The sequence below is a fragment of the Dendrobates tinctorius genome, unplaced genomic scaffold, assembly GCF_039654945.1.
Source record: "Dendrobates tinctorius isolate UK_male_01 unplaced genomic scaffold, ASM3965494v1 ptg000145l, whole genome shotgun sequence".
Classification (NCBI taxonomy): domain Eukaryota; kingdom Metazoa; phylum Chordata; class Amphibia; order Anura; family Dendrobatidae; genus Dendrobates; species Dendrobates tinctorius.
Window position 1 is genome coordinate 3,877,802 of NW_027361812.1, and position 21,565 is coordinate 3,899,366.

A 21,565-nucleotide genomic window follows, 5' to 3' on the forward strand; every position below is an offset into this window, starting at 1 on the left:
TTGAATTCTTAATTTGCGCCCAGAATGAAAATAGCTCTTACCATGCAGAGCACATAAGATTCCCTGCTGTCCTAAATGTAACAGACAGCCCTATATTACATACAGATGCAGCACTGTGCGCACAAACCTTGTGCAGACACACAGAAATAAACGGGAAGACAATAGGAATTTTATGCTGGTGATACCACCTAAAGAGGACCTGTCAGCAGGATTTTGGACTCCCCAAAATGCATTTAAATTTTCTGTACAGAGTTGTAGTGGACTTAGCCCCCATATCAACCATACTAGTAAGGCTACTTTCACACATCAGGTTTTCGGCGTCAGGCGCGATCCGGCGTCGTGCCGGAACGCCGGATCCAGCAAATGTTTCGTAAAACCGGATGTGACGGATCCGGTTTTCTGCCGGATCCGTCTTTTTCTTGACAGACAAAACCGGATCCGTCTCATCCGGTACATCTGTTTTCCTATCCGTTTTTCGACGGATTACGCCGGAACCGGTTTTTAAAATTGACCCTTGTGGCCTTCCGAACGGGATTGGCTACTGGAAAACTATATATAGCATGTTCCTACAGCCCTTCTTTGACAGGTTGTAGAGGAGAAAGTGCAGGTTGGAGAGAAGAGCAAGTTACTGGCGAAGATGGATGTTGTCATTGGAAATATTTTGAAGAATTTGGCGGATTTTATAGCGGAGGCGAATCGTTTGAGGGTGATTGTTCTGGAGAAGGAGAGAGCGAGACAGCAGCGCATCAGGCATCGTAGACGACGTTTGTGGATCCACCCCATCACAGCCAAGAGAATGACGCGTGGGGTCTATTCTACACTCTGCATGGACCTTCGACGAAACCCGGATAAATTTTTTGGATATGTTAGGATGAAAATGGAGAATTTTGATTACTTGGTGGAGCGCATTGCACACCTCATAAGAAAAGCGGACACCTATTGCCGCTTCTCTGTTTCACCCGCAGAGCGTCTGATGGTGACTTTAAGGTAAGCCACATTTATTGGATATGCTCGCATCAGAGCACACTTTCACTGCAATCTTGTTGGTGGTAGTTTGTATCTCCAAGTGTTATAGCTCAGTTTTGGTATGTAATGCTGTGATTTAAAACTAATTTATTGTTTTTTAATTCCCCACAGATTTCTTGCAACTGTAGAATCCCTTTCGTCACTGCATTTCCAGTACAGACTCGGGATTTCCACCATATCTGGAATTGTGAAGTACACATGCCGTGCACTGTGGGACTCCTTAGCTGAAGGGTTTTTACCAGAGCCCACAACAGAGAGGTGGATTGAAATTGCTGACAAGTTTCAACAGATATGTCAGTTTCCAAACTGCTTGGGCGCTGTGGACGGGAAACATATCCGCATTGTAAAGCCAGCTGGATCGGGATCGGAATATTTCAATTACAAGAAATATTTTTCAATTGTCCTCATGGCCATCGCTGACGCGGAATACAAATTTATTGCGGTTGATATTGGGGCCTATGGCCGCTCCAATGACTCTCAAGTTTTCAAACTGTCTGCCATGGGGCGTAAACTGTATGGAAACACCTTCCAGTTCCCACCACCTAGACCGCTGCCGCAAACATCTGGTCCACCTATGCCATTTGTCTGTGTAGGGGATGAAGCCTTCCAGCTGTCAGAACACCTTTTGAAACCGTACTCTAGCAGAGGATTGACAAGACCAAAACGCATTTTTAATTACCGCCTCACAAGAGCAAGAAGAATGGTTGAATGTACCTTTGGTATTCTGACAGCCAAATGGCGGGTCCTATTGACTGCGATCAACCTCAAGACAGAAACTGTGGACGAGGTGATCAAAGCGTGCGTGGTACTCCACAATTTTGTTATCTGCAAGGAACCCATTTCCATTGAGGACACCTCTGAAGAAACCACCTTGCAAGATTACCATGACATTACCACTAGAAGTTCTGTGACGGTTTCAGTAATGAGGGACAAGTTTGCACTATACTTTATGTCACCTCAAGGCAGAGTACACTGGCAGGATGACAGAGTGTGAAAGATTTGTGCCCAACCAAACTTGTGTACCTTCTGTACCAACAGTATATACCTTTGCTAACCAAAGTTGGCTATCTTGTCATGGTCTCTATTTTTAGCTTTAGGCCACAGGTGTGTACCTGGTTGTGTTTTATGCAAAGTATTTCACCTTTTAACAAAAGTTGTGTACATTGTTATGAAATCACCAACAATAAACACAACTTTTTAGGTGAAATACTTTGCTTCAAACACAACCAGGAACACAACTGTGGCAAAAAGCTAAAATTTACCCACAGTTATATACCTAGTTTTGAATACCATTTCACCTTTTAAATACCCTGTATTTAACCTTTTTCGCCGCAGAAAGAAATGACAGACAACCAGTGTAAAATAATTTAACTTTTATTGAAAAATGTTTTTTTTAGTAAACTTTTTTAAAATTTTAATAAACTTGTTTGAAACTATAAAACTGAAACCATAAAACTGGTCATTTTTATTTAAATACACACATTATAAATCTGTGTAGTGTGTGGTGGAAATACTGCTGTAGGGGCTGCGGGACACTTCGACACTGGGAGTGTGGAGAGAGGACTGGGATCGTGGTGGGGAAGGAACAGTTAGAGGTGAAGGTGTGGAAAAAACTACAGAATGGGTGGACATGTGGGAAGCAGAAGAGGTGGTGGGTGGTGGAGTGGAGGGTTGGGCAGGGACTGTAGGAGCAGATGATGTTGATGGCAAGTTGTATGGGGAAGGAGTTTGGTACGGGGCAGGTTGCTGGAAGTGGGGAGATGTCTGGTACGGGGCAGGTTGCTGGAAGTGGGGAGATGTCTGGTACGGGGCAGGTTGCTGGAAGTGGGGAGATGTCTGGTACGGGGCAGGTTGCTGGAAGTGGGGAGATGTCTGGTACTGGGGAGGTTGCTGGTACTGGGGAGGTTGCTGGTACTGGGGAGGTTGCTGGTACTGGGGAGGTTGCTGGTACTGGGGAGGTTGCTGGTACTGGGGAGGTTGCTGGTGCTGGGGAGGTTGCTGGTGCTGGGGAGGTTGCTGGTGCTGGGGAGGTGGATGGTGCTGGGGAGGTGGATGGTGCTGGGGAGGTGGATGGTATGTAATAGGAGGGGGAGGATGGAAAGTGGCTGGAGGGGGTGTAGATGTAATAGGAGGGGGAGGATGGAAAGTGGCTGGAGGGGGTGTAGATGTAATAGGAGGGGGAGGATGGAAAGTGGCTGGAGGGGGTGCAGGTGGAGGAACTACTGTGGTGGGAGGAGGAGGTTGGGAGGTAACTTGCTGGAGAGCAGCGTGGCATGAATGCATTACATGCATCTGCTGGGCAGGAGAGAGCGTTTCCATGCGCTCCACAACAGACCTGAAAAAGGTGTGGTTTGGCGAAGATCTTGCTTCTGAATGCATGGTTTGCAGAAGTGTCTTCACCTCCAGAATGCTGGAGTTGATCTGCTGATAGCCTGCGGAGATTTGCTCTGACAAGACTTTTAGACAGTTCTGGAAAGATGCATTCAGATGCAAGAACTCTGGCGCATAAGTCTTTTCCTGACCCCTCTGCCGCTGCCGCCCAGTACCCGCAGGTGTACTAGAGGTGGCAGGGGCAGAAGGGTGGGGTAAAGGGAAAGCGATCTCCTCACCAGCAGCTTCATGTAATGTAGGCGGCCACGATGCTCCTGTCCTGGTGGATGGGACAGATGGGTCGAATGTGTGGGAAGGCTGGGAAGGTGCAGATGTACCGGGGCGGTCGAAGTGTCCCTCGGTGCCGGTCTCCTCAGGGATCGCCTCAGAAGGGTCCAATCGTGCAGGCTCCCGAGTGCTGCTCACCGTGCTGTGGAATAAAGAGAAAAAAAAAAAACAATTAAAATACTGACATGGTATGGCCCTGGCTGAAAAAAAAAATTTACATCTAACATTTTTTTTCACATGTGGTGTGTAATATTTACCTTCTAGTGACCATTGTTTCCCGGAGGAACGACAGGGCTTCTGCGTACTTGTACTTGCTCCTGCGTCCTCCAGATCCACTCGGGGCCCACATCTCTTTATTGAACTCCTTCTTGAAACGATCCCTCACAGACCGCCACCGATTCACAATTCTGTTCCCTGAAACGAGAAAGGACAAAGTGGTTAGTATACAACATCAGTGTTTCCCAAACTCCAGTCCTCATGGTCCCCAGGGGTCATGTTTTCAGGATTTCCATAGTAAATAGAAATCCTGAACACATGATCCGTGGGGACCACGAGGACTGGAGTTCGGGAAACACTGGTTTACATCAAGCAACCGGTACTGTATATACTTACGCTCTTTAATCTGGTCCCGAACATCGAGGTCCTCCCAGCGGCCCACAAGGAGCGAACAGATTTCCTCCCAGAGTCGTCGGGTAACGATAAGGTCAGCGTGGCGGCGGTCAGCCATATTCCAGAGCGGCTCCCTTTCTCTGACGAGATCGATGAGGTGGTCCACATCGAGTCCTCCATCCTCACCGTCAGAGTCGGGAGCACGCTGTGAAGGCTGTTAAAGAAAAAGACAAAAATAACATAATTAGCCTCCACAAAAGAAATGAAATAAAAAGTGCAAAAAAACAAAGCAAAAATATTTATACTTACACGCTGTTGACCGCCGCGTTGGTGTCGCCGACGACCCTGGGAGGCACTGCTAGGACCTCTTGGCCGAGCACCAGATTGGGAAGACTAGAGAAGAAAACAAAAAATGTTATGTCTTTGGATGTAGGCATTTGTTTGCTGTGTGTGGTCTGCAGAACATTGTTTTCTATGTGTTGTGTGTAGTGTGATGTTGTGTTTCTGCGTTTGATGCAAAAAACTTACCAATTGTGAGCCCACTCCAGGTGTCTGTCCACCCCTTCCTTCTTCTTCTGGGAGCTCCTCTTCATCTTGGGAATCCTGTTTTGAAATAAAAGGCAATGAATAGACATATATTACAGAGATGATGGATTTTGGAAATAAAAACTTACCGTCAAACGCTGACGATGCGAGGGAGGGCTCCCAGAAGATGATGTGCTGTCTTCCTGGTGGCCACACTCCATGTCTGTGGGTGGTGTTCCAGCTGCTGCCATTGCTGCTGCTGCTGCTGCATCTATTGGGCGGCTGTTGAATAAAGAGAAACAAAGGGCCAATGAATATCTTGATATTCCATAGCCCTAGTTTGGAGGAATGGGGGATTTGATAATTACCGTCTCTCATCTGCTGCTGGCCTCCCCTCCTCAGCATGTTCCATTTGCTGCTCCATTTGGGGTGGTGGTGGTGCTGATGGTGCTGCAGTGGTCTCCTGCCTTCTCCTGCTTCGCTTGGTTGCTTTCTTGGGTGGCATGTTGGGTGTGGCTGTGGGTCCCACTGTCTTGCTTTTATATATGTCTTGTGGGCAGAGCTACTGAGCATGCTCAGACCAAAGAAACCGGATCCGGCGCATTGCGGCGCTCATAGGCTTTCATTGTATGAAAAAGCTGGACACGCCGGATCCGGCGTGTCCGGCTTTTTCGCCGGAGACAAAAAACGTTACAGTAGCCGTTTTTTCCAGACGCCGGATCGCGACACATTGCCGGATCCGGCGAAAACCGGATGAAACGCATGGCCATACGGCGCGATCCGGCGCAAATGCAAGTCAATGGGGGGGAAACCGGATCCGGCATTGCATTTCGCCGGATCTGGTTTCTGTCAAAAGCGCCGGATCGCGCCTGACGGCGAAAACCTGATGTGTGAAAGAGGCCTAATGTACCTGTTACTGGTACAGCGCCTGTGAAAATGACTTTTAATGAGGAGGCTTTGGTACACCATTGGTGGACTGTATAGCCCAATTAAAATGCATTTTGGGGGTGTTGGACTCCCTTTAACTAAGACATGGCTGTCTCTCTCTGTCTTAGCACTGCAGGACCCAGACAGAACAGGGCCCCTGTGTTAGAACAGTATATGGGCTCTTTGCAGTCCAACAGCTTATCATAATGCTTAATTCCAACTGTTTTAGAGGTGAAAATGAGCCCCCTAAGGCTGTGTGCCCACGTTGCGTTTTTGCTGCGATTTTTGGTGCAAAAACGCTGCAAAAATGCTTAAAAAACTCATACTGAATGCACACCATGCATTCCTATGGCATTCCGCACATGCTGTGCTAATGATGCGTTTTTTTCCGTGGCGGAATCGCATCGCGGAAAAAAACACAGCATGCTCATTCTTTTTGCGGAATTGCCGCGATTCTGCAAAGAATTGCCGCGATTCCGCACCCATAGGACTGCATGAGATCCACTTACTTCCCGCATGTCGCTATGCCCACCATGCACAAAGTGAGCGGCTCATGTGCGGATGGTACCCACAGCCTGGAGGAGAGGAGACTGTCCTCCAGGCCCTGGGTACCATATCCCTGTAAAAAAAAGAATTAAAAATAAAAAATCGGGTTATATTCACCTTCCGGCGTCCCGCGCAGCCTTCCCGGGCCTCAGCGATGCTTCTGTTTCCAGTAATGCCTTGCGAGTCCTTGGATGATGTCATGGTCCCGCGATACTGTAGCGGTCCCTATTCCTCGTGAGACTGCTACAGTAACGCGAGACCTCATGTCATCAATGGTCTTGCAAGCCATTACTGGGAACGGGAGCATCGCAGAGGCCCGGGAAGGCTGCGCGGAACGTTGGAAGGTGAGAATCTCACGATTTTTTATTTTTTTTAATATTTTTAAAATTCTATCTTTTACTATTGATGCCGCATAGGCAGCCTCAATAGTAAAAAGTTGGTTACAATCGTCAAACACTATGTTTGACGAGTGTGACCAACCTGTCAATCATATTCCAAGCGATGCTTCAAATCGCTTGGAAAGTGCTTGAATTCCGCATGCGAAAATCGTGGGAAAACGCAAAAAAAATCGTGCAAAAATCACACAGAAAACGCGCGGAAAAATGCGCACGTTTTCTGGGAAGGAGTCCGATTTCAGGTGTCAGGTTTTAAACGCTACGTGGGCACATAGCCTTACCTTTTGGGACCCTGTAAAAAATGGCTTCTCACCATATTCTGAGAGCATTAACATTTTTAATTTTTCATTTTACAGAGGGGTTTCTTGGCACAATGAGCAATTTTTAGTAGTGTAAATAATGTATGCTTTCTCTAGCATAATCCTAAAAAGCTAATATGATAATTATTGTTTGGACTGTAGCTGGAATGTTTTTAGTCTTGTGAAATAAAAATGATGGGATTATTTTAATCCGAATCGGCTGGAGAATTCTATGCCTCATAAAAGTAGAAATACTGTAGCTGATACCTTAAAGAGGTTGTCTGGTCCAAATCAATAATTCTGCAGTCATTCTGTGTGACTGAATCCTCTCAGTGCATGCACTGTGCCCTATAGGGATTCGCCAATTTGTGACCTGGGATCAGAGGGCATGTATACGTTATACATACTCCTTGCCTGAGACTGTCCAGTGGGTGTGTCCTTGCTCCATACACCTGTACTGAAAAAGGCCGTGCCCCATCTAGTGACACAGCTTTCCAGTGGGCGTGTTGACCTAGAGGGCGCAGCCTTGTCCATACAAATGTGTGGAAGCGAGGCCACGCCCACTGATCAGGAGTATGTATAACGCATACATACCCTCCTGTCTCTGGTCAGAATCCCCACAGCGTGACTGCAGACTTATCGATTGGGAACAGACAATCCTTTTAAATATATGCCATGGCAATCCATCGGTCCCCCCGAAATCGCGTAGCATGGAACTGGGTGATTTGCATCAGGAAGTGACCAGTTCCTAACCTTGTAAATGCTGCTTTCATGTACTCCAAATGTAAATACTTCAATGATTATTTGTATATATGGAATTCAAATGTTATGCAATTCTTTAAGGTTAAAGGGGTTGTCTCACAAACAAGGTATATTTTAATATATGGATTTTAAAAAGAGAATAATTTCCACAATTCGATGCGTTAAAGATAGTGTTCTTGTGCTGAGATCTTATAAATGTACCCCTGCTGTGTACTGTGTAATGGCTGTGTCTGCTGTGCAGGAACATGGTCTGATCATACCACAGCTCTTGGGAAGGAGATAATGCAAAATAAAGTATACAGACAGGACAGCATGGGATCATAGCTGCTGTTTTATGGGATTTAAAATATGTTTTTAAACAGGCAGTACAATATTTTACCTCACAGAATACAGCAAGGGCGTCTGCTGCTTTCTGTGAGGTAAATACTATGTATTTCTGTGAGATACAGTTGGTACGGAAAGTTTTCAGACCCTTTTAAAATTTTCACTCTTTGTTTCATTGCAGCCATTTGGTAAATTCAAAAAAGTCCATTTTTTCTCATTAATGTACGCTCTGCACCCCATCTTGACTGCAATAAAACAGAACTGTAGAAATTTTTGCAAATTTATTAAAAAAGAAAAACTGAAATATCACATGGTCATATGTATTAAGACCCTTTGCTCAGACACTCACATTTAAGTCACATGCTGTCCATTTCCTTGTGACCACTTGAGATGGTTCTACTCCTTCATTGGAGTCCAGCTATGTTTCATTAAACTGATAGAACTTGATTTTTAAAGGCACACACCTGTTTATATAAGATCTCACAGCTCACATTGCATGTCAGACCAAATAAGAATCATGAGGTCAAAGGAACTGGCCAAGGAGCTCAGAGACAGAATTGTGGCAAGGCACTGATCTGGCCAAGGTTACAAAAGAATTTCTGCAGTACTAAAGGTTCCTAAGAGCACAGTGGCCTCCATAATCCTTAAATGAAAGACGTTTGGAACCACCAGAAGTCTTCCCAGACCTGGCCGTCCAGCCAAACTGAGCAATCGTGAGAGAAGAGCCTTGGTGAGAGAGGTAAAGAAGAACCCCAAGATCATTGTGGCTGAGCTCAACAGATGCAGTAGGGAGATGGGAGAACGTTCCACAAAGTCAACTATCACTGCAGCCCTCCAACAGTTGGGCCTTTATGGCAGAGTGGCCTGGCGGAAGCCTCTCCTCAGTGCAAGACATATGAAAGCCCGCATAGAGGTTGCTAAAAAATACATGAAGGACTCCCTGACTATGAGAAAGAAGATTCTCTGGTATGATGAGGCGAAGATAGAACTTTTTGGTGATAATTAGTGTTGAGCATTCCGATACTGCAAATACCGGATATCTGCAGATATTCGCGGTATTGGAATTCCGATACTGAGTTCCGATACTTTTAGCATATCGAATACCGGAATCGGAAGTTCCCATAATGCTATGAGCCAGTTTGATTTGATTCAGCCAATGAGGAATCCTAAGAAGTGTGGGCACATCCTGTTAGGCATGTAGGCATGTTAACTAATGGCATGGCTGTGATTGGCTGCTGAAATGATGTCATGATGCACTATAAAAGCCGCCGCCGCCATTTTGGGTTCACTCTGCTGTGAATTCAGTTATGGACAGGACGCTGCTCTTCTGACTCTGAGGGACAGTTAGAGATAGCGATTTGCTATATTGTGCTTTACCCAGGCTACTTTAGCAACCCCTGTGTGAAGCTTTCTTTTGCCTTGCAGCGCTGTTCACAGCTGTCTGCAAGGTCTGTGTGTGAGTGCAGCTCACGCTGTAGTGTGTTCTGCAGCCACCTCTGGTTGTAGGCCACTCAGCGTGCGTCACTGCCTCATACATATTTTTTTTTATTGCTGCTCATTTTTACTGATTTCTCCTATTAGTGTGCATCCATCTGTATCCATCTACATTGGTTGCAAACACTATAGAGGAGTAGATAGCGGAGCCTTTCTGCAGCCTTTCAGTGCTAGTGCACAGTTCTCTGCACTGTTCACGGTTGTCTGTGAGGTCTCTGTGTGTGAGTGCAGCTCACGCTGTAGTGTGTTCTGCAGCCACCTCTGGTTGTAGTCCGCTCAGCGTGTGTCACTGCCTCATACATTGTCCTTTTTTGCTGTAGTGCTGCTTATTTCTCCTGCTTATTTCTCCTACTAGTGTGCTTCCATCCGTATCCAGCTAGATTGGTTGCAAACACTATATAGGAGTAGATAGAGGAGCCTTTTGGCTGGCTTGTGCCCTGCAGCCCCAGCCAGATTAGTATTAGCCTATTTTTTGGAGCCTCAACTATTGCATTGTAGGTTACCTTCCTGCATTGTAATAGCTCCAAAAAGTTTGTGATACTATCGCTTTCACATCTTTGGTCACATCCTTTTTGTTTTTTTGAAAAAAAAAAAAACATGTAAATAAAGTTCACCAAACACTCCACTTTACAGTTGTGTAGGCCATATTAGCTCATATTAAAGTGTAGTTCACACACTTTATAAATTTAGTGTTTCTTATACCTGTTAGCAGCTGTTCAGGAATAACCACACTAAGCCCTTAGTACTTTTCTGCCTATCTTTATCAGTCTACCAAGATGAAGAAGGCAGGGAGTAAGGCACGTGGTCGTGGGCATGGAGCTTCAGCAGGGAGAGGACGTGGGGATTCTGTGCCTGCTGCGGGCACCAGTGACTCAGCATCCCCCAGTTTTAACAGGGAACAGTCCTTTATGCGCAGCTTTGTAGGAGCTCGCCGTACCACACTGCTGCGGGATGAACCAATTGAAGCTGTTGTCGGATGGATGGCAGCTAACGCATCGACTTCAATTACTTCCACATCCTCTCAGGTCCAGGGCACTGAAGAGCAACCATCTGTCTCTTCACTACCTGCCAAATTGCCCAGGCAGTCTGAGAGCCCTGGACAGGAGCCATCTCATTCTCTACTTCTGTTCTCTGAATCTCTTGGCTTGGAAAGAGGGGGCCAGCCAAGCAGCATTCTAGAATGTGAAGAAGAGGGAGTATGCAGTGATGCGCAACAGCTTTGTCTCTCTGAATCTGAATGGTCAGAACACCTCAGTACGCATCTGATGATGAGACTCAGGTGCCACTTTCTGGTGCATACTGTGCTGGCGAGACTACCCAGGAGAAGCAGGTGTTTGATGAGGGTAGTGTAGATGATGAGGTCCTTGACTCATCATGGCGTGAGGAACAGGAAGTTGGTGGGAGCAGCTCTGAGGAAGAGATTTCCTGAACGGCCAAGACAGGAGGGAGAAGAAGGGGGCAGACTTGGATGCCTGTAGCCTCCACTTCAGCACCCATTAGGAGCATTCCTCTTCCAAAACCCAAAACGGGCGCTCCCAGAACTTGCAATGCGTGGTCCTTTTTTGACACAGTTGCAGACTTCATTTGCTTTGTCAAATGCAAGCTGTGTAATCAGAAAGTCCAAAGAGGGAAAAGTGTCAGCAACCTCAATACCACAAATATGTAGAAACATGTGCGGACCTAGCACGTGGTGGAGTTACAAAGACACACTGAAGACGTAGGCCAACCTACAGCACCACCTACCACCTCTTCAGCTCGTGTTGTAGCCTCTTCCTCCAGCTCACACACAGCTGGTTCGGCTTCCTCACAGGATCGCCATGGAAGAACCTCTGGCACTGTTGTACAGAGACCCAGTGTAATTACACCCACAGCACCACTTTCCCTGTCATCCTCACACTCCCAGGCCACTCTACAGCCATCAGTAGTACAGGCATGGGAGAAAAGGCGGCCAAACTCGGCAAACCATTGCCGAGCACAGGCTCTGAATGCTGGCATTGCAAAACTACTGGCCCTTGAAATGCTCTCATTCAGGCTGGTGGAGACTGACACCTTCCGTAACTTCATGGCATTGGCACTCCCACAATACAATGTGCCCAGCCACTTTTATTTCAGCAGGCAAGCCGTCCCTGCCCTGCAAAAGCATGTGGAGGGAAAAATTAAACATACTAAACGCCGTCAGTAGCAAGGTCCACCTGACCACCGATGCGTGGACCAGTAACCATGGACAGGGACAATACCTTTCCCTCACTGCCCATTGAGTAAATGTTGTGGAGCCGGGTACAGATCTTGAGAGTGGTGCTGTACGTGTTCTGCCAACTCCAAGGATTGCAGGAATCCAGTCTGTACACATTGACTCATCCTCATACTCCAGGTCCTCAGAATCAGCGCTGCAGGAGCCATCATGGTCTACCTCCACATGGACCCGTGAACGCTTACCTGTTACGACCGATATGAGCACAGCCGTGGCCAAACGTCAACAGACCATACTGAAATTAATTTCTTTGGGGAATCGAAGCCACACAGCGCAGGAGCTCTGGAATGCCAACAAGCAGGAGAGCGACGTGTGGTTTGTGCCAGCGAATCTCCAGCCTGGCTTGGTAGTGTGTGACAATGGCCGAAATCTGGTGGCAGCTCTGGGCCTAGACAACCTCACTTACATCCCATGTCTGGCACATGTGCTCAACTTGGTCGTGCAGAGTTTTTTGAGGGACTATCCGGATCTTGATGCACTGCTGCACAAGGTCCGCATAGAGTGCGCTCACTTGCGGCGTTCCAGCATGGCAAGATCGCGCATTGCAGCTCTACAGCGCCGATTCCGCCTTCCAGAACATCGCATCATATGTGACCTACCCACGAGGTGGAATTCAGCGTTACATATGTTGGAGCTGTTGTGTGAGCAGCAGGCAGCAGTATTGGAGTACCAGCTGTATCAGGTGCAAACAAGTCGCACTGCGCGCCGTTCACACTTCACCACCACTGATTGGGCCTCTATGAAGGACATCTGCCACGTTTTGCGTGCCTTCGATGATTCAACGTGGATGGGGAGTGCAGATGATGCACTAGTCAGCATGACTGTCCCTCTTATCTGCCTGCTTCAAAAAACACTGCAAGCACTAAGGGAGGAGCTTTTGGAAGAGGTGGAGGATGAGGAGTCACAAATGCCATCTGCTTCTGGACAGTCTGCGCAACATGGTTCCTCACAAAGGCCTAGGTAGGGGACACTTTGTGAGGAGGATGATGAGGAGTCAATGGAGGAGGAAGACATCTCTCCAGAGGAGGGAGGTACACAATGCTCTAGTAGTCAGTATGTAGAGCGAGGGTGGGTTTGATGCATTTCTTGGCCAGTTGGGAGTCTGCAGCACATGGTTGATTTCATGCTGCAGTGCCTGAGAAACAACCGCCGCATCGCCCACATTCTCAACACGGCTGATTATTGGGTGTACACCCTCCTAGATCCTCGCTACCGGGTCAACTTACAAAGCCTCATAACACCGTTGAACCGGGAGCGTTAAATGCAGGAGTACCAAGACACACTGGTGCATTCCATCATGTTCTCCATTCCACCCGAGAGCAGTGCTGCTAGTGCTTTACAAAGCAGCTCTGTGCGTCCAGGCAGTGCAGGAAGCTCTGCACAAAGAGGGAGCAGAGGCAGCGCCTCAGCACAAGGCAAGACCAGTATGGCCCAAATGTGGCAAAGTTTTATGTGCCTGCCACAAATGTCTACACCAGCACAGACGGCTCCAGTCAGCAGGAGGCAACGTTTCCGTCAGATGGTGACAGACTACATGTCTTGCCCTCTCGGTGTACTCCCAGACGGCTCTTCCCCCTTCAAGTTTTGGGTCTCTAAGCTGGATACATGGCCAGAGCTTAGCCAGTATGCATTGGAGGTGCTGGCTTGTCCTGCTGCTAGTGTATTATCGGAACGCGTCTTTAGTGCTGCAGGTGGTGTACTAACAGACCGTCGCATGCGACTATCCTCCGATAACGTTGACCGCCTTACTTTTTTGAAAATGAACAAGGCCTGGATCTCGCCGGAATTTGCCAGTCCTCTTCCAGATTAAATTATTGGTTGGCAACAGTATCCAGGTCTCCTGTTGTGTTCATGTTTCTACCACCTGAACTGTAATCCCTGGGCTCCAACACTGCCAGTTGCTGCTCAGAAGTGCCGTCTGCACAGAGAAAAACACTAGCTCCTGTGTTAGTGGGGTTCAGTAACGTCGTTTTCGGGACCATTCAAGAAGAAAGTAAAAGCGTTGATTTTGCATCAGAATCAGTATCTGTGTTCATTATTTCATCTTCATGCACTGGAAACAAGTGTGCAGGAGCTGGGTCGCACTGCAGTGGAATCCCTGACCGTGGACCAGCAGCAATAACAGGTACACGGGTAGATGCTGAAGATATTCCTGTGGGAGGAGGTCAAGACACCAGAGCCCCAATGTCCTCGGCTGCGACTACCGTCCTGCCCTCCTCTTACATTTGGCGTTATCGGCAGGATGCGACTACCTTGCAGAGCGGAGAAACCACGAAGAGAAAGATGAAGAGTGATACAGGGATGGAAGTTGTGCCCCTGAAGTTCAACAAGGAAGAAAGCAAGCAGAATTGTGCCTCATTGGATGTGATTGACTTGTTGGATGTGACTGAGGCAGTACATCACCCTGAAGTTGTATTGACCAAGATGGTGGCCACAGAGTTGGCGGGAAATGGCGCCGCAGGTGAAGAAGATGATGACTTGACCCTTACCCTTCGTGGGTGTTTTTGTGCTCCCTTGCCACCAAAAGTCGCCTGTCATTGCACTCTAGCCCTCCCATGGTGGCAGTGGCTGAAGAGAAGAAAGCCTCGCCCTCCTCTACAGAACTCCAGCACCTGGGTGGATCTGACCGGGGAGTGGCCACCTGGAAATGGATGTGGCCTCCCAGAAGATTCTGGAAGCAGTGGTGTGGTGCCAGTAGACGACGGCGACTCGGGCGCGATGTAGCACTCTTGCACCCAGAGCTGTCATGGCATGAGCCGAATGGAATAGCACTGGAGGCAGGAAGAAGGGAAGAAACGGATCAGCAGGCCTTGGCGGAACATTCCATGGGGCTGTACAGGCCACAGAGTCAGTGTCACGGTCACGTCTGGACGCAGCGAGTACCGCAAGCCGAACCCATAAGACACACGTGACCCTGGATACACCACCTCCAGTTGGGCGAATTTAAATAATAGGACGTGCAGCTGGATACACCGCCTCCAACTGGCGAATTTAGATATTACACGTATATATAAAGTAGTCTGGAAACCCCACCTCCAGTAAGGCGAATTTAAATAATAAAGGGGAACCTGGGTAACATTAACAATGGTGGGCCCTGCAATAGGGAATAGGGAAGTGGGGACCTCCTGAACTCCCCTGAGCCAGTGTCCCTGCACTCCTAACGTTCCCTATGCCGGTTCCGCACCAGGCGACGCACAGGAACCTAAAAACCCTAGCTCGCCTGACAGAGGGACTCTTCCGCATCCTCATATGGAAAATACCCCACTCTGTGGGAAGGACACGGCCGGACGGCCAATGTGAACATTGAAGGATTGTTTTTTTTTTGTTGCACCTGTTGTGCCCCTTCTGCTGGAAAAAGCAGAGACTGACTGGACGACCTGAACCACAGGCCATATATAAAGATATATATTTGCCTTGTTTATGGGAAAGACTGCTCCTCTTCAGGAAAGAGGTAGCTCTGCCTTGAAGAGACTGGCGGCTCCTGGAAAACTTGCTTTCCTTAAGGAAAGGGGAAGCTGTACCTCGGAAAGACTGGCTGCTTTGAAAATGGGCCATATACTGTGAATGTATATATTAGAGGACTTAATTCAGAGGATTGTGAGCCAGGTGCCAGGTTTTTTATCTTTGGAAAACTGACCTTCATCACTAAGTCATGAACATTGTTTATATGTTAATATTGAAGTCTGTTTGGTCGGGACTACCAAATTTTAGGAGAGGGAGAATGTAGGGGATTGGGATAGAACACCCCTTTATTGCTTCCTCCCCTTTAAGAGCTTTATGTAAATACACTGTTATGCTTCGGTACTGCTACACGGCTGTGTATTACTGCCTGTCTTATTGGTATTGCCACATGATGTGTTACCATACTGTACATACTGTAAGATATTATGCTTTATTATGAATATTGTATTGTATTGTATTTCTGTTCAGATTAGGGTAAGATAGTGCTTCCTTCGGGAACATTAGAGGAGGGCACTTGTAGTATAGAGTTCATAGTATGGGTAAGCGTAGTTCTGGAACAGGCCACTAGATGGGGGCATACTAGTGTGCCTTATTAGGTATAGCTGTTAAGAAGTTTGCTTAAGGGTTAATTGTAGGAGGAGCTGCTATGGGTTAAGTTAGTGTAGGTTATAGGAACAGTTCAGAGGGGCGAGCACGCCTGACAGGTCCACAAGGGCTCTAAGCCCAGGACAACATAGCAGCTATGCAACGTTGTTACGTGGAGAAGCACAGGCACAGTCAGACGGGTGCTGGATAAGACTGGAGTACCCGGGGAAGTTACAGTTCACATCAGCAACAGGAATGGAGAAGGAAATGTGGTCCAAAATTCCTGCCGGGTGCAGAATGTTCATGATGTGGCAGATGCACAATTGTTCATTTTTATCAGAGTGAGCCTGTCAGCATTTTCTGTTGACAGCCAAAAGCCTTTGTCTGATGTGACCCTATGACGGCACTAAAAACCCAATCAGATAAGATGCTAGTGGCAGGGCAGCACAGCACCTACAAGGCAGAAAGGGACAGCTCATGCTAGGTAGCCAGCTTTGAGACACAATAGTTTTAAGGTTGTAAAGGAATTAGGGAGTATGCTGGTTTGGTCGGCGACGTATTGCTTGACCATCTTTAAAAACTTTTCCCTCCTTGTCAAAAGTACCCGGTGATCAGGCCCTGGAAGCTGGGATGGGGTCATGAAATTGCTCCAGGACTTTGACAGTGTACTCCTGCCTCTGCTGTGTGTCTCCCTCGCCTCTCCTCCTTGGTTAGGCAAGGAAGCTTGCCCACTGCTTCTAGCGTTGTCTAATGAGAATTTTTTTCAACATATTTTCCACAATGGCCTTCTGATATAGCACCATTTTAGAAGACCTCTCCTCAGGAACGAGAGATGCAAATTATCCTGGTAGAGTGAATCTAGAAGGGTGAACAACCACTACTCTTTTATGGCCAAGATAAATACAACGTGAGGGTCATGGGAAAGGCAGGGGTACATGAAGTCGGCCATATGTGCCAAGCTCCCTACAGCCAACACTTCCCCGTCTCCACCTTGATAACAACTGTTAGGCATCGGATTTCTGCGTTTACTCGGCAGGGATCTAGACCCTCACATTCTGCAGTGTACAGGCTTCTCTCCATATTCTGGGGTGGTACCGATTCATAGATGATATATTTATTTGGCAAGGTACTGTTGACCATTTACATGAATTTATGCGGGAATTGAATCGCAACAGCCTCAACATCAGACTCACATATAGTTATCACATGAAAATGATCTCTTTTTTAGACATCAATTTGCTTGTCCAGAGTGATGGCTCAACCATACTGATGTGTATAGGAAAGAAACATCTGTGAATGCTCTCCTCCATGCTTCCTCATCCCATATGAGCTCTACAATTGGAGCGATTCCCATTGGACAGTTTTTACGGATGAGGAGGATTTGTACTACTGAGGAGACATTCGAGCGTCAATCTGTGGACCTTGGGAGAGATTTCAAGCGCGAGGATATAGTAAGAGGAGTATTAAGAGAGGATATTATCGTGCGAGAAATTCTAAACGGACTGAACTGCTCGCAATGAACAAGAAGGTCAAAAAAGAGGATTCAAGATTTCGGTTTATATCCACATTTAATCATAGGTTGGAGACTATGAGATCGATTCTTAAAAGACATTGGCCAATATTGAAAACTGACCAGGCGCTGTCCTGGTATCTCTCGGATTCTCCCCTCATGACGGCCAGGAGGAGTAGGAATCTGAGAGATATTCTGGTACAGAGTCATTATGTCCCCAAAAAACCTGATCCCTTCGGAGCTGGCAAACGAAAATGGGGTTTTTATCCCAGTGGGGATTGCTTAGCATGCCGAAATCATGTCCGTACCACATCCTTTATGTCTGCTGATGGCCAAAAAGATTTTAAGATTACAGAGTATATTTCATGTAGTACTACATTTGTAGTCTATGTGGCAAAGTGTACTTGTAATCTTTTGTATGTTGGCCTGACATCACACGAATTGAGAATCCGCACTCGTGAACATGTCAGAGATATTATAGCAGCAAAGGAGGTGGAGGACATTGCACTTCTAAAAACTGTTCCACGACATTTCAAAATACATCATAAATCTAATCCCAGTGACTTGCGGGTCTTTGGGATTGACAGAATTAGATGTGGCATTAGGGTTGGGGATATGAAGCGTTTATTGGCACAGGTGGAATGCCGTTAGATCATTGTCTTGGGGACTATGAGTCCTCTAGGCCTGAACGAGCAGTTGAGTTTCGCATCTTTTTTGTGAGTAATTCTAATATGGATTATGTCCCAATTTTTTGGATTTTAATTTGTGTGTTGTTGTTTTTTTGTTTATTTAGTATTTTTGCTCATTGCACCCATTCCATCATGTCTGATGTTCGGAGTATTTTATGATTGGAGATCATCGAGTGGATTCAGAATAACTGGCTATTCAAGATACGGCAATCCTGAAGCGGTCTTTCCATAACTGGGTTGAATATTCTATATGGGTTTTTTTTTTATTGTAGTTTTTTATGTTGATGTATTATCACTATATATATATATATATGTATATATATTTTGTCACTTTATTTTCTTTTATTCTGGTATTTTATTAGTACAGTCTTAGTATTCACATTTCATATATTTCACATGTACACACTTATTTCTTTTGTTTATATACACAAATTTGTATATATTTTACTTTTAATTATATAATTGTATTTATGTGGGTCTGTTTAGTAGGGGTGTTCTCTTTTTATGTCCCCTGCTATCACAATAGATAGTCACATGTTTTCACTATATCATTGTTTTTACTAACATGAGATATTGCGATATCTATGCCCTCTTTTCTGCCCCTATAAAAGATGGCGGCTTCAGTGTGTGCGCATGCCCAGTGTGGCGGCTCCTATGACTCAACTCTCCGGCGGCTAGTGGTGACATGGGAGGCTATTGACGTCATGAGGGATTTCCCTCTGCCTTCCGGTCACATGGGCGGCTGTGGGCGTTGTCTTGTGGCGTCTTGCTTAACACTGCGCATGCGCCGATAATGGCACTGAGAATTGTGTACACCTGGATCCCCTACATAAAATGCCCATATGTTCAACACACAGACACAGCCCCCCGAGGAAGCCCACGCGAAACGCGCGTCGGGGCTGCTCCTTCTAGTGCCGCGCTCACCTGTAGTTTTACTTTATGGGTATGATATTAACTTTTTTTACTGTGTTTTATCAAATTAATCTTTTGGAGTGTGATAGCTCTGTTTTTCTATATGGTGGCCTATGCACTATGCATATACATTATCTTTATGATATGAACATATTGGCAGCATTGAGATTCATTGCTTCATATATATATCACCCAATCTGCTATATAGGGTGTCGCCGCGCTGCAGTAGCAGCCCCCTTGCATCCGCAGTTGCGACGCTCCGCACACGGTAGGTCTAGACGGACGTAGTGCCGCCGTCTTGGGCTACTCCTGTGACCTGATACCGTGTGTGCGTTTTTACTGAGTACTTTGACCTCAACAGGCTCAGTCTTTTGTGTTTGTACTTATTTGACATCTCTGTGAATTAACTGAGATTGCTCTGCGCACCTGGGTGAAGTTTAACCCTGTGCGCATTTCCGCCATATTGCTCCTGCCACAACTTAGCAGCAGTTATATCACCTACTGCACGGTGGACCCCGAGCGGCGAACGCACTTTATTATTATTTTTATTTAGTGCATTCCGCCTTTCCTAACAACAACTCTCCATTTCCTCCTCCCTCTCGTTATCACCGTCACCATCTTTGTGGAGTCCTCAAAGTATTGGAGAACTGTACGAATGTCAGACACTATGTGAGGAGGCAGACCAGAATACTAATGGCGGTGTTGGAGTTGGTATTTGACAACTGGCCTCTGCTGCTCACGCCGCACACCAGTTGGTGAGCTGGCACTTCCATGTGCTGTAACCGACTTGTGGAAATGGATGCTGACGCTGCGTACTTCGACCAGAAGGTCTGGCAACAGGAACGGAGAAGGAAATGTGTTCCAAAAGTCGTGCAGGGCACAGGATGTTCATGATGTGGCAGATGCACAATAGGGCTGAAGCTGGCAAGTCCGGGGCGAAATGGATGAGCGGGATCCCCTATGCACTGAGGTCCTACAGTAGTGAAGCTGTGGTATTGCCAAGGGCGCTACTACCCCGTAATGTACATGAGGGCGGAGAAAGTAAGAAAGGGAAAGAGCAGGAGGAATGCTGTGTGGACTGTGATGTAACTGACGTGTCCGGGACCATTCAAGAAGAAAGTAAAAGCGCTGATTTTGCATCAGAACTGGTATCTGCGTCCATTATTTCATCTTCAAGCACTGGAAACAAGTGTGCAGGAGCTGGGTCGCACCACAGTGGAATCCCTGACCGTGGACCAGCAGCAAGAACAGGTACACGGGTAGATGCTGAAGATATTCCTGTGGTAGGAGGTCAGGACACAAGAGCCCCGGAATACCATCCCGACCTCCTCTTACATTAGTGCACAAGAGCAAAAATAAAAAATTACAGCATGTAGTTTTCTGTTTCTTTTAATGGGTCAGGATAGTGCATTTAATGTCAGAAGACAGCTTAGAAAACCCTGATCAGCACACTGAGATTGCAGATGAAACTGGACCTGTTATTCCATCCTCTGTCTTAACTTTGATAATTCATATAGATAAGAGTTGACCTGATGATTTAACCCTTTCAATGCTGTACAACAAAACCAACATGTATTTATGATACATATTAATTTTTTAAATGCTTTATTTAAAGGGGATCTGTCAGTAGAATCAACTCTCCTATGCCGTCAATATGGACATGTGGGTTATAGGAAGCTGACTAAAATAATATCTGTGATCCAATGCTTGAAATCCACATTTTTCTTATATCTAAATGAGCTGTTAAGATCTATGGGTGGAACAGTGATTTCATTGAGAATCTGCCTCCAGAGATTATTTTAAATGAAGGGAAGAATTATCAGTTTGAGATATGTATTGACTGACAGCCTGCTCTATATTCACACATAACTCAGTGAGATCAGAGCTTGCACAATACAGCAGAACTAACGCAGTATTGCAGAGCTAGCACAGTACAGCAAAAGTGAGCCTTGTCTCATTGTAAACATTTACAGCAGCTGTTGTCCTCTCATAGTGTTGTCAGCTCTGCTACAGAGCTGTGCCTAATGTTAACCAACACAGTACAGCAGAGGTGAATCTTGTCTCATTATAAACACAACAGCATATTTGCAGTTGTCAACTCACAGTGCTATCAACTGTTCGGCAATGATCAGATCACCTGTGTGTAGCAGAAATGCTCACTTGCTATGAACGCAGACCAATGGGCGGCACTTATAGCAATCTGGCTATGACAACCATAGAGATTTGCTGGAGACCTCTGGTTGCCATGCCAACCCATCGGTGATCCACGATCATGAGACAGGGCTACCAATGGGCGGGATAAAGGACGCACTTCCGGTACGTGCGAGTTAAATTCTGCTGTCAGAAATTGGCAGCGGCATTTAACTAGTTAACAGCCGCAGGTGGATCGCAATTCCACCCGTGGCTGTTGTGGACACAGGAAACATGTCAGCTGTATAGATCAGCTGACATGTGCCTGGAAAGGTGCTGGCTCAGCGCCGAAACAGGGGAAATCTGACATGGGCATATTATTACACCCAACGTCGGAAAGGGGTTAAACTCCTGCAGGGCACACAGGGTTCCCCTGCTCATGCCAGCACATGTCCAGGCCC

The 21,565-nt window shown here is 46.6% G+C and overlaps 1 long non-coding RNA gene across 1 annotated transcript in view; it reads left to right on the forward strand.

Moving 5' to 3' along the window:
• LOC141049569 (uncharacterized) overlaps nt 1–18,334 on the forward strand; it is a 93,369-nt gene extending 75,035 nt beyond the window's left edge. Inside the window, exon 3 of the long non-coding RNA XR_012220392.1 lies at nt 18,167–18,334. This is a non-coding gene — a long non-coding RNA (uncharacterized lncRNA). The remainder of the gene's footprint in view (nt 1–18,166) is intronic.
• The last annotated feature ends 3,231 nt before the right edge of the window (nt 18,335–21,565 follow it).